A 9,780-nucleotide genomic window follows, 5' to 3' on the forward strand; every position below is an offset into this window, starting at 1 on the left:
TACTAGATAATATGCAAATAAACACACCAGGTGGTGACAAGTGCTATTAAGGAAGATGTAGCAGTTGTCACTGGGTAGAGAACAGTGGCTGCAATGAGTGTCTCAATCAGGATGCTTGAATAAAGACAATAGGTGACAAGTTTTCATAATGCTCCTACTTCAAAGGTTTTGCACAGAGCAAGTATCAACTGCCTGCTTAGCAACCCTCTTCCTTTGCTATGCATCTTTTACTTTGTGGTTTGTCTGGTTTCCTTTTGACTTCCTCAGGATGTCCAGGGTTCTGAAGAGAATTATATCACCCGTAACTCCCCCTCCTCCCAACTGTTTGAGCTTTTGCTAAAAATAACTCTATGATGGTTTCACTACTATTCTTTTTAGCCCACAAATTTGCTTTTTCTTCAAAATTATTTTCCAGTTTATATACAATTTTTTTTTCTAATTAAGAACACTTACTCCCGTATTTTTTAATAAAAGTATTAACTGTGTCATTTACCTATGTGAGCGTATTTATCTTTTCTTTTTCTGCATGATAGCATGGTAATGAAAGGATAAAAACAGCTTCTGCCTCCTCAAGAAAGAAATGGAGATAAAATTTTTTTTCATATTCTAATTTTTTTAAATGACAAATTTCAGACCTTCTCTGTTTTTTATAGGAAAAATATGCTCGTTTGGATTTTTCTATTAATGTCTTCATCAAATATTACATTGCATTTATTATGAAATTATATAGAGAATGATTATCATTGGTAAAAGTTGTATAAGTATAAAAATGAGTTGTATAAAAGCATTATTTAACCTGTAAAATATGTTGTTGGTTAGATTTGATTAGACTGTGAGATAGACACCAATTTTCATATATAACTTTTCCAATTTTTATCTAAGCCTATAATAACCTCTCCCATCCTCCATCTCATTAAATGCTGTTGACTATAGTGTCTCCATCCTGCAAGCAAGCCTCTGTTGTTTTCATTTTAAAACACTTGGAAAAGATGAAAGGACAAAGTAATGACATGGGAGCCTTTTCTTAGGAGTTAGAGGGAATTATAAAGTATTTTAAAGCATAACCCAGGAATGTTTTACACAGAGTAAATTTAAAGATCCCATTCAGTTATAATTCATGAGTCTTACATTTTTTTGTTAACTTATTACTGATACTTAGACATTCCATGATCCCAGATTCATTCTTCTTCATTACTATACAATATCTTTGAAATGTTATTAAACTATATATAAAGATAGTAAATAATTATTTTATGATTTATTATGTACACTATGCACTCATAAATAGCCATGTAATATCCCTCATTTTGAATCAGTTGACTTTGACCTTTATTACAACTGAATTTGGAGGTAGAAAGCAGGTTGAATAAGAATTATTAGGTTAAAAGTCACTTGAGGAGGTAACATATAGAGAAGAAAGAGCTCTGGAAAAAAATAAAAAGATAAAAAAAAAAAGGACTTCAGATTCAACCTGGCAATGTCACTAAGGTGATCCACTGTCATTTCAGGCAAGTCAGCAAAGGCCTCTGGAGTATAGTCCCTCATAGGCGTCAATCCACAATGACAGCTGTGAATGCCTCAGAGATCAAGTAAGTGAGGAAATGGCTTGGGTTAGATAAAATTGGTAGGGACGCTGGTAAACTGGAGACACATGGCCTTCCTAAAGGCATTAATTTCAAAATTTTGAAATTTGGTGATAACTGTTAAATCCTTTTTAACTCTAATACTCTGTGCTTTTGAACTGGATTTGCAAATAAAATCAACATGTGTTTACTAGGCATATAAAGTGTAAAAACCTTGTTATGACTTGAGAGGGGCAACATAAAGTTATGAGGAATGCCTTCTGCCTTTGAAGCATATAATTTAAAGAAATAAAACTCTGAAGATGATGAAGAGGCTAGTTCTTGTGATGGGGAAAACATTGATTATTTAACCACACACAAAAAAGCTGTTTCCCATTAAAAAAAGACAGGTATGTTTTACCAAGTGCTGGAGAAACTTGGAATGAATATACCCTCTAACAAGAGGGGCTGAGGAAAGACTTCCCTGAAGAGGTGAAGTTCAAGTGTGAGATACATGTATAGGATCTGCACTGGGACAGAATGGGATAGCTTTACAAGCCAGGGATTTAACTTCTAGAAGACCTGCTATACATGCCATTAAGGAGTTTAGCTTTTTTGTTTCTTGGTTTTTATTAGTGATGGTTTCTTGTTAGGAAAATTAGTAGTACAATTTTCACTTAAACTCATCATAGTGTTTTTATATATATTTTAATATCAGCCAAACATTTGGTTGTGGTATATACACTACAATATTGAAGCTGAAGAATTTTACACAGATTTACTTAGTGAATAAATACATTCATTTGATCATAACAAAATAAATTTATCACCATTGTATTTGCATTTTTATCCCACTAAGCATCTGTTTTCTCTACACTGTTGTCTCTATTATAATCTTTCTTTCTTCAGCAAAACATATTTTGCTGTTGTCTCTGATGCCTGTAAATGTAAGATGTCCAAGTAAGATGTATCCAGATATATGATCTAATAATGACTAACACTGGTTTTACGTTTTCAAATTTACAAGTGTTTTCATATGCATTTTAAACATTTATTCCTTTAAAAAATTCTACAGTGAATATTGTATTCTTCTTTATTCAAAAGAGAAGCTGTTTCCACATTTATTAAGTATAATTAACACAGTCATAGCACACAATAGGATTGCTATAGAGATCATTACAGTTAGACCTGAAAGATGGCATGGCCCATATCTCTCATGTCCTTCATTTATACACCTAGTATTTATTGAGCACCTGCAACTTTCCAGGCATTGTTCTAAGCACACAGTAGTAAACAGGACAGACAAGGTTATTATCACTTTCTACATTCTACAAAGGAAACCTGCCCAGTTTACCCATCTAGGACCCAGGTCTTTGGATTTCCAAGTTGTGTTCTTTCTATGATACTAACTGTAACCATACGATTGGTTGAATACTTGTAATGCTAGCTCAGGAGTCTACCCTGATCCAGGGCAGATAAAATAAATGCTCTGAGAGTAAGGTGGAATCTCCAATACATGTGTTGAATCTAAGTAAAATTGCCAAGATGTTTATGACAGGAATAAATGCTCAGGGCAATTCTAGCTGTCAAGAATGAATCTTATTTTGCTTTCATGGTTGTTGTGTGGCCGAAGAACTACATAATCAGATGCATTTTGCTTTTTGTTGGCCTCTCATTATGTTATGCCTATCTTTAATTTGGGAGTCATTTGTTACTTAAAGGTGTAATGCCAGAAGAAAGAGGACCATAAATTAAGGTAAAAATGTAAGAAATAAAGGGATCTTTTGTTTATATGTATATGTGTGTGTATATATATGTGTAGGAATGTGTATATATGTATGTATAAAAATATCTTTCACAATAATGATTCTGGATGTATCCTTGTCATCATTTCACTATAATAATACAATGGGAAGCAAATATTATTCAAATATAAATGACAAGATCATCTTAAATATCAGTAAGACTCACCTAGGGATTTTTTCTACTGAATAAACATATAAAAGAGACACTTTATTACCTCAATTACTCTAGCAAGATCACACCTGGTGCTAGATGCATGGTTCAAGAACCACAGTGCATTAGTATAGCAGTTAGGTTATTAATCATGGATGTCAAGTCTTTTCTTCTAATTAACCTTAATTGAGCTCTCTGTTATAGAAGCACTATTTCCAATGAAGCAACTTAGCAATGATACCAGAATAACAGAGCATGGTAAAACCCAAGATTAATATTACTTCCTATACCTGAATACTAATGCTTAATGCATTATACTGTAACACAAAATCCTAAATCTCCTATCAAAGTTTAGAAATTACATTGAGTAAAAATTGATGGAATATATATATAATTTGCACAAGAAAATTATTTGGGAAAGCATTTTTGACACGACATATATGTCTGCATTTTATATTTTAAAACAATTAGAATGTCCCGTTTATAATAAAAAATTTAAAGATTCAAATATTAAGATCTCAAATTATACATTAGTTAATGTGACTGTGAATTTAGTCATGCTTGAGACTGAATCTTTATTTCATTTATGTTCAGGATTATTTTCAATAGTAATGCAAAATGTCCATTAGAACAGAATTCTGCTGCAATAGGCAGCTTTATTAATCTGCCTGGAGAAATGCAGTGCAATTAGTTCTAAATTTGATAACTAGTAAGCGCTTCAAATGTTCAATAGATTATTTATTAAAAGGCAAATCAAAAAAGAAATAAGCTTTACTGCCAATGAACAGAATGCTTGGATTTAAAAATGGCCAGAAGGCTACTGGTATTAATAAACTTTGTCAAATTCATTTTTGGACATGCATGGAGGAGTTTGTACTATTTTTTGTTCATGTCACAGTGTATGTCAAGAGAAGAGCTCAGATACCTTGGGGAAAGCTTTCTGATGAGCAAGTATTTGAAAATAAAAAGACAGACAGACATTTACCTGATTCACAAGGGGATGGAAAACCATGAAGGATCTTGAGAAAAATTAGAGCAGTAACAGTGAAAGTGTTAGGAAAAAAGTTTAGCCATTGATATAAATTTCAGTAAGAATGACAAATACAAAGATTGGTGATAAAAATACTAGAAACTTAAATTAAAGTCAACATGAAAAGAATTTCCATTGTATGAATGAAGTAACCCAGGTCATGCATGAATGTGTCTCATGAACCATTTTTTTATGCTGTATCTGCAGCTATAATGTAAATATCACACAAGTGGCCCAGTTCCATCAGATACTAATGTGTATTGTCAATGATATCTCACCACAGGGAATTAATGGTATATAACAGAACCCTCCCGTAGGCATGTAAAACTTGGGTTAAAATGATAGTTCTGCCAGGTAACAGGTGCGTAACTATGGACAAATTACGTAAGAGCCTGTCTTTCATTGGTGCTCTCCAGTAGACCTTTCTGTGATGATGTAAATACATAGAATATTTGTTAAATAGAAATTTGTTAAATTCTGTGCTGTTAAATAAGGTAACCATGAGCTATGTGGCTATGGAACACTTCACATCTGGCTACTACAACTGAGGAACTGAATTTTTAATTTTAGCTATTGCAATTTATTTACATAGCCACACGTGGCTAGTGTCTACTAAATTGGACAGTACAGTATAGCCTAAGGTGATTTCTCCTATGAAACAGCAGTAGTAATAGATCTGATTCAATTATGATGCTTTCAGTTGCAAGGAAGAGAAAATTCAACTCAGAATTTAAACAACAAAGGAAATGTTCTGACTCCTTTTAACTGAAAAGTCCAGAATTGAGAGGTGCTGGGCAAAGTTCAGTTAGGGGTTCTCACTCTCTTTTTTCCCTAGTACTCTTTCTTACCCTTTATTTTCATATCAAGTCTCTGCCCTTATGGTGGTTTCCCTGATGGTCACAATCTGGCTGCTGTAATAACAGGGGTTACGCACTTATTTGCATCTAGTCGGAGTGAAAGAGCATTGCTTTCCACGTCCGCTTAAAAGGCCTAATATTATCATATGTGAACTAGATTGCCAGTCCAGGTTCCATGCATGAGACAGGGTGCTCAGGGCTGGTGCACTGGGATGACCCTGAGGGATGGGATGGGAAGGGAGATGGGAGGGAGGTTCAGGATGGAGAACACATGTACACCCACGGCTGATTCATGTGAATGTATGGCAAAAAACACCGCGATATTGTAATTAGCCTCCAATTAAAAAAAAAAAAGGCCTAAGCTTTGCTCTAGCAAAATCAATCTGTAACAAATAGGGAAAGCCAGGAGAAGGCTGTGTATTGTTTGGCTTGTACCGAATTTCCTGCCCATCCCCTGCTTAATTACTTTGGCAAGGGGAAGGAGATTTTTTTTTTTAATGAATGTTGAAACTAATGGTTAAGTTGGGGGAAATGGTGTTTTCTCAAAGAAAATCTGGAAGCTATTTGGAAGTAGAAAAAGATGGGGAGAGAATCCTGGGAGGGTAATTGATCATTTTCATACAACTATCTGAAAGAACCATTTTAATGGCGTCAGAGACTTATGCAGGCAAAGCGCCTAATAGAGTCTGATGTATTATATCACTTCTGTTCACATACCCCACCCTTTCCATGTACCCTGGGCAACAATCTTAGCCCTTCAGTGTCTTAGTTTCCTCACGTGGAATGGGTGACTGTTAAGACTGCTTCTAGCACTCAGTCTGTTACTGATACCTACTACTGATGTTGTGTAGCCTCAGAGCACAGGAATAAGTGTGGCAAAGGTGGGTTAATTGCATTGGGGGGCAGTGGATGGCCACAGCTAACAGAAATATCACTGGGTCTCCAGTAACCAGTCTGTGGAGGTGGCCCAGGTGCCAGTCTTTCAGCAAATAAAGGAAAGATGAGACACTGTGCCTGTTTTTCAGTTCCAGCTTCTGCTGGACTCAGTTCTAGCTCTACTACCCTCAAACAGACGAACAGATAATAACAACCAATGATATCTAGCCTTTAGCTCAATGACATGAGAGACTCCTTTGAAGTCTACACCTGAAAATTGAAATTTTATTGTGCTAGACTGGCATCTCTATTTTCTTTTTTTTAAAAAGAAAATAAAATTGATTTTAATGTGTAGCTATGGTTTTGAAGCATTACTCAAATGATTTTCAGATAAACAGGAAGTGGAGTCGGGGCCTATATCACATTATTTGGTGTCAAGTAGCAGGCCAATTAAATGATGTTAAGGTAGCAAAATAACCAGTGTTAGAGCTATGCAAAATTTCTTCACCAAAAAGATGAAGAGCACAAAAGCAATACATTTTTTAAGAAAATCTGGAGACAAAACACTTAGATAACTGTTTCTCACTCTCAAGAAAATTTTACGACACCATGAATTCTTTAAGACATAAATATTCAGTGATATTTAGTTAGCAGAGCTCAAATAAATTATGAAGGAAAACAAAGCAATAACAGGTATTAAAAGCAAATTAGAAGAAAAAGAGCAGGTATGGCAGAAAATCAAGTTGGTAACGTGAAAGAAATATGTAAAAAGAACATCTGAAGAAACAGAGGAAAAGCAACACAATGTTATTAGAAAAAAAGCACAACAAAAAGTTATTAGAAAAGATGGTTGGAAGAACATTGCACATTCTTATACATGGAGGGAAAAGAACACATTGAAGAAATAAATTACATTAGTTACTGTAGAAACTGAATTTCAAGAAATGAAAGGGCATGAATCTTCAGGTTTAACAGGCCCATGATGTGCCAGAAAAAAAAAAAAAGATTTAAAAATTGTGAATGAGTCATATCCTTGTGAATTTATTATATTTTGACGATAACCAAAAATTTGTAAGTTACCTGTACCTATTCTCTGTTATACTTCCATTTGCCTAGGCTTAAATCTTGTAATAAATAGATATTTGATGAATATTTATTGAGTAAATGAGAAAACAGATCTTTTTTTAAGAAAATCACTTTGCCTGAAATATTAGATTGCTAAGTTCAGTTCAGTTCAGTCACTCAATCATGTCCAGCTCTTTGAAGCTCCAATAACTGCCTTGCTGTCCTTAGGTGTATCTTGTGCTCTTTTTTAGAATTCTTGAATAATTCATTTTATTTTAACCATTCATTATTTCTTCTGTACAGACTTTACACTTTACTTTCCTAAGTTTTAATGTGGAATATTTTTTGCCAGATATGATTAGCAAAATGAAAATTCAACTTGATAATTGATTAGGGGAGAATTTTTAAAATTCCAATTGGTTGTTTTTATCCCCATTTCTTTCTTTATCCTCAGATGTTTTTCCTTATGGTCTGAGAATGGTATCTACTAATGTCAACTGCACATAACAGAAAAGCTGATGGAAAGTAGATTAAACAGTCACACTTTTTCATCTGACTTAAGAAGTTCAGAAATAGAGATTGCCATGGTTGGTTCTGTAGTTCAGTGATCTCATCAAGTATGAAGATTCTTTTCTTTATGTTTGGTCCATCTCCTTGTATTGGCAGTGTCTATCCTCATGGGTCCATGACACTTGGATCACATCAATCCCAGGTATCATTTTATCTCAAGACAGTGTGTAAAAGAAGTAAGACAGAAAAAAAGGGTTCTTCTCACAAACTTACATCAGGGATAAAAATATATCCAAGAAGCCTCAAGTGTGTTTTTCCTCTGATCTCATACAACCATTCAGTTCAGTTCAGTTCACTCACTCAGTTGTGTGCAACTCTTTGTGACCCTAAGGACTGTAGTACACCAGGCTTCCCTGTCCATCACCTTGGTGCCTACTCAAACTCATGTCCATCGAGTCAGTGATGCCAACCAACCATCTCATCCTCTGTCATCCCTTTCTCCTCATGCCTTCAACCATTCCCAGAGTCACAGTCTTTTCTTTTTTTTTTTTTTTATTTTACAATATTATATTGGTTGGTTTTGCCATACATTGATATGAATTTGCCCCGGGTTTACATAAGTTCCCCCTCCTGAACCGCCCTCCCACCTCCCTCCTCCCTTTATCCTCAAACTATAAAACTCCTAGAGGAGAACGTAGGCAAAACACTCTCCGACATAAATCACAGCAGGATCCTCCATGACCCACCTCCCAGAATATTGGAAATAAAAGCAAAAATAAACAAATGGGACCTAATTAAAATCAAAAGCTTCTGCACAGCACAGTCTTTTCAAATGAGTCAGTTCTTCATATCAGGTGGCCAAAGTATTGGAGTTTCAGCTGCAACATCAGTTGTTCCAGTGAATGTTCAGGACTGATTTCCTTTAGGATGTGTTTGTTTGATCTTCTTGCAGTCCAAGGGACTCTCAAGAGTCTTATCCAACATCTCAATTCAAAAGCATCAATTCTTTGGCACTCAGCTTTCTTTATAGTCCAGCTCTCACATCCATACATGACTAATGAAAAAACCATAGCCTTGACTAGACCTTTGCTGGCAAAGTAATGTCTCTGCTTTTTAACATGCTGTCTAGATTTGTCATAACTTTCCTTCCAAGGAGCACAGGTATTTTAATTTCATGACTGTAGTCACCATCTGCAGTGATTTTTGGAGCCCCCAAAAATAGAGTCTCTCACTGTTTAGACTGTTTCCCCATCTATTTTCCATGAAGTGATGGGACCAGATGCCATGATCTTGGTTTAATGAAGCCAGCTTTTTCCCTCTCTTCTTTCATTTCCATCAAGAGACTCTTTAGTTCTTCTTCACTTTCTCCCATAAGGGTAGTGTCATCTGCATATCTGAGGTGATTAATATTTTTCTTGGCAATCTTGACTCCAGCTTGTGCTTCATCCAGTCAAGCATTTCTCATGATGTACTCTGCATACAAGTTAAATAAGCAGGGTGACAACATACAGCCTTGATGTACTCCCTTCCCAATTTGGAACAAATTTGTTGTTCTTTGTCCAGTTCTAACTGTTGCTTCTTAACCTGCATACAAATTTCTCGAGAGGCAGGTCAGGTGGTCTGGTATTCCCATCTCTTGAAGAATTGTCCATAGTTTGTTGTGATCCTCACAGTCAAAGGCTTTGGCATAATCAGAAAAGCAGAAATAGATGTTTTTCTGGAACTCTCTCGCTTTATCTATGAACCAACAAATGTTGGCAATTTGATCTCTGATTTCTGTGCCTTTTCTAAATCCAGCTTGAACATCTGGAAGTTCACAGTTCACATACTGTTGAAGCCTGGCTTGGCGAACTTTGAACATTACTTTGCTAGTGTGTGAGATGAGTGCAATTGTGCAGAGTTTGATCATTCTTTGACATTGCCT

Source organism: Moschus berezovskii, chromosome 1, assembly GCF_049115385.1.
Source record: "Moschus berezovskii isolate FMDL1 chromosome 1, NW_MosBer_1.0, whole genome shotgun sequence".
Classification (NCBI taxonomy): domain Eukaryota; kingdom Metazoa; phylum Chordata; class Mammalia; order Artiodactyla; family Moschidae; genus Moschus; species Moschus berezovskii.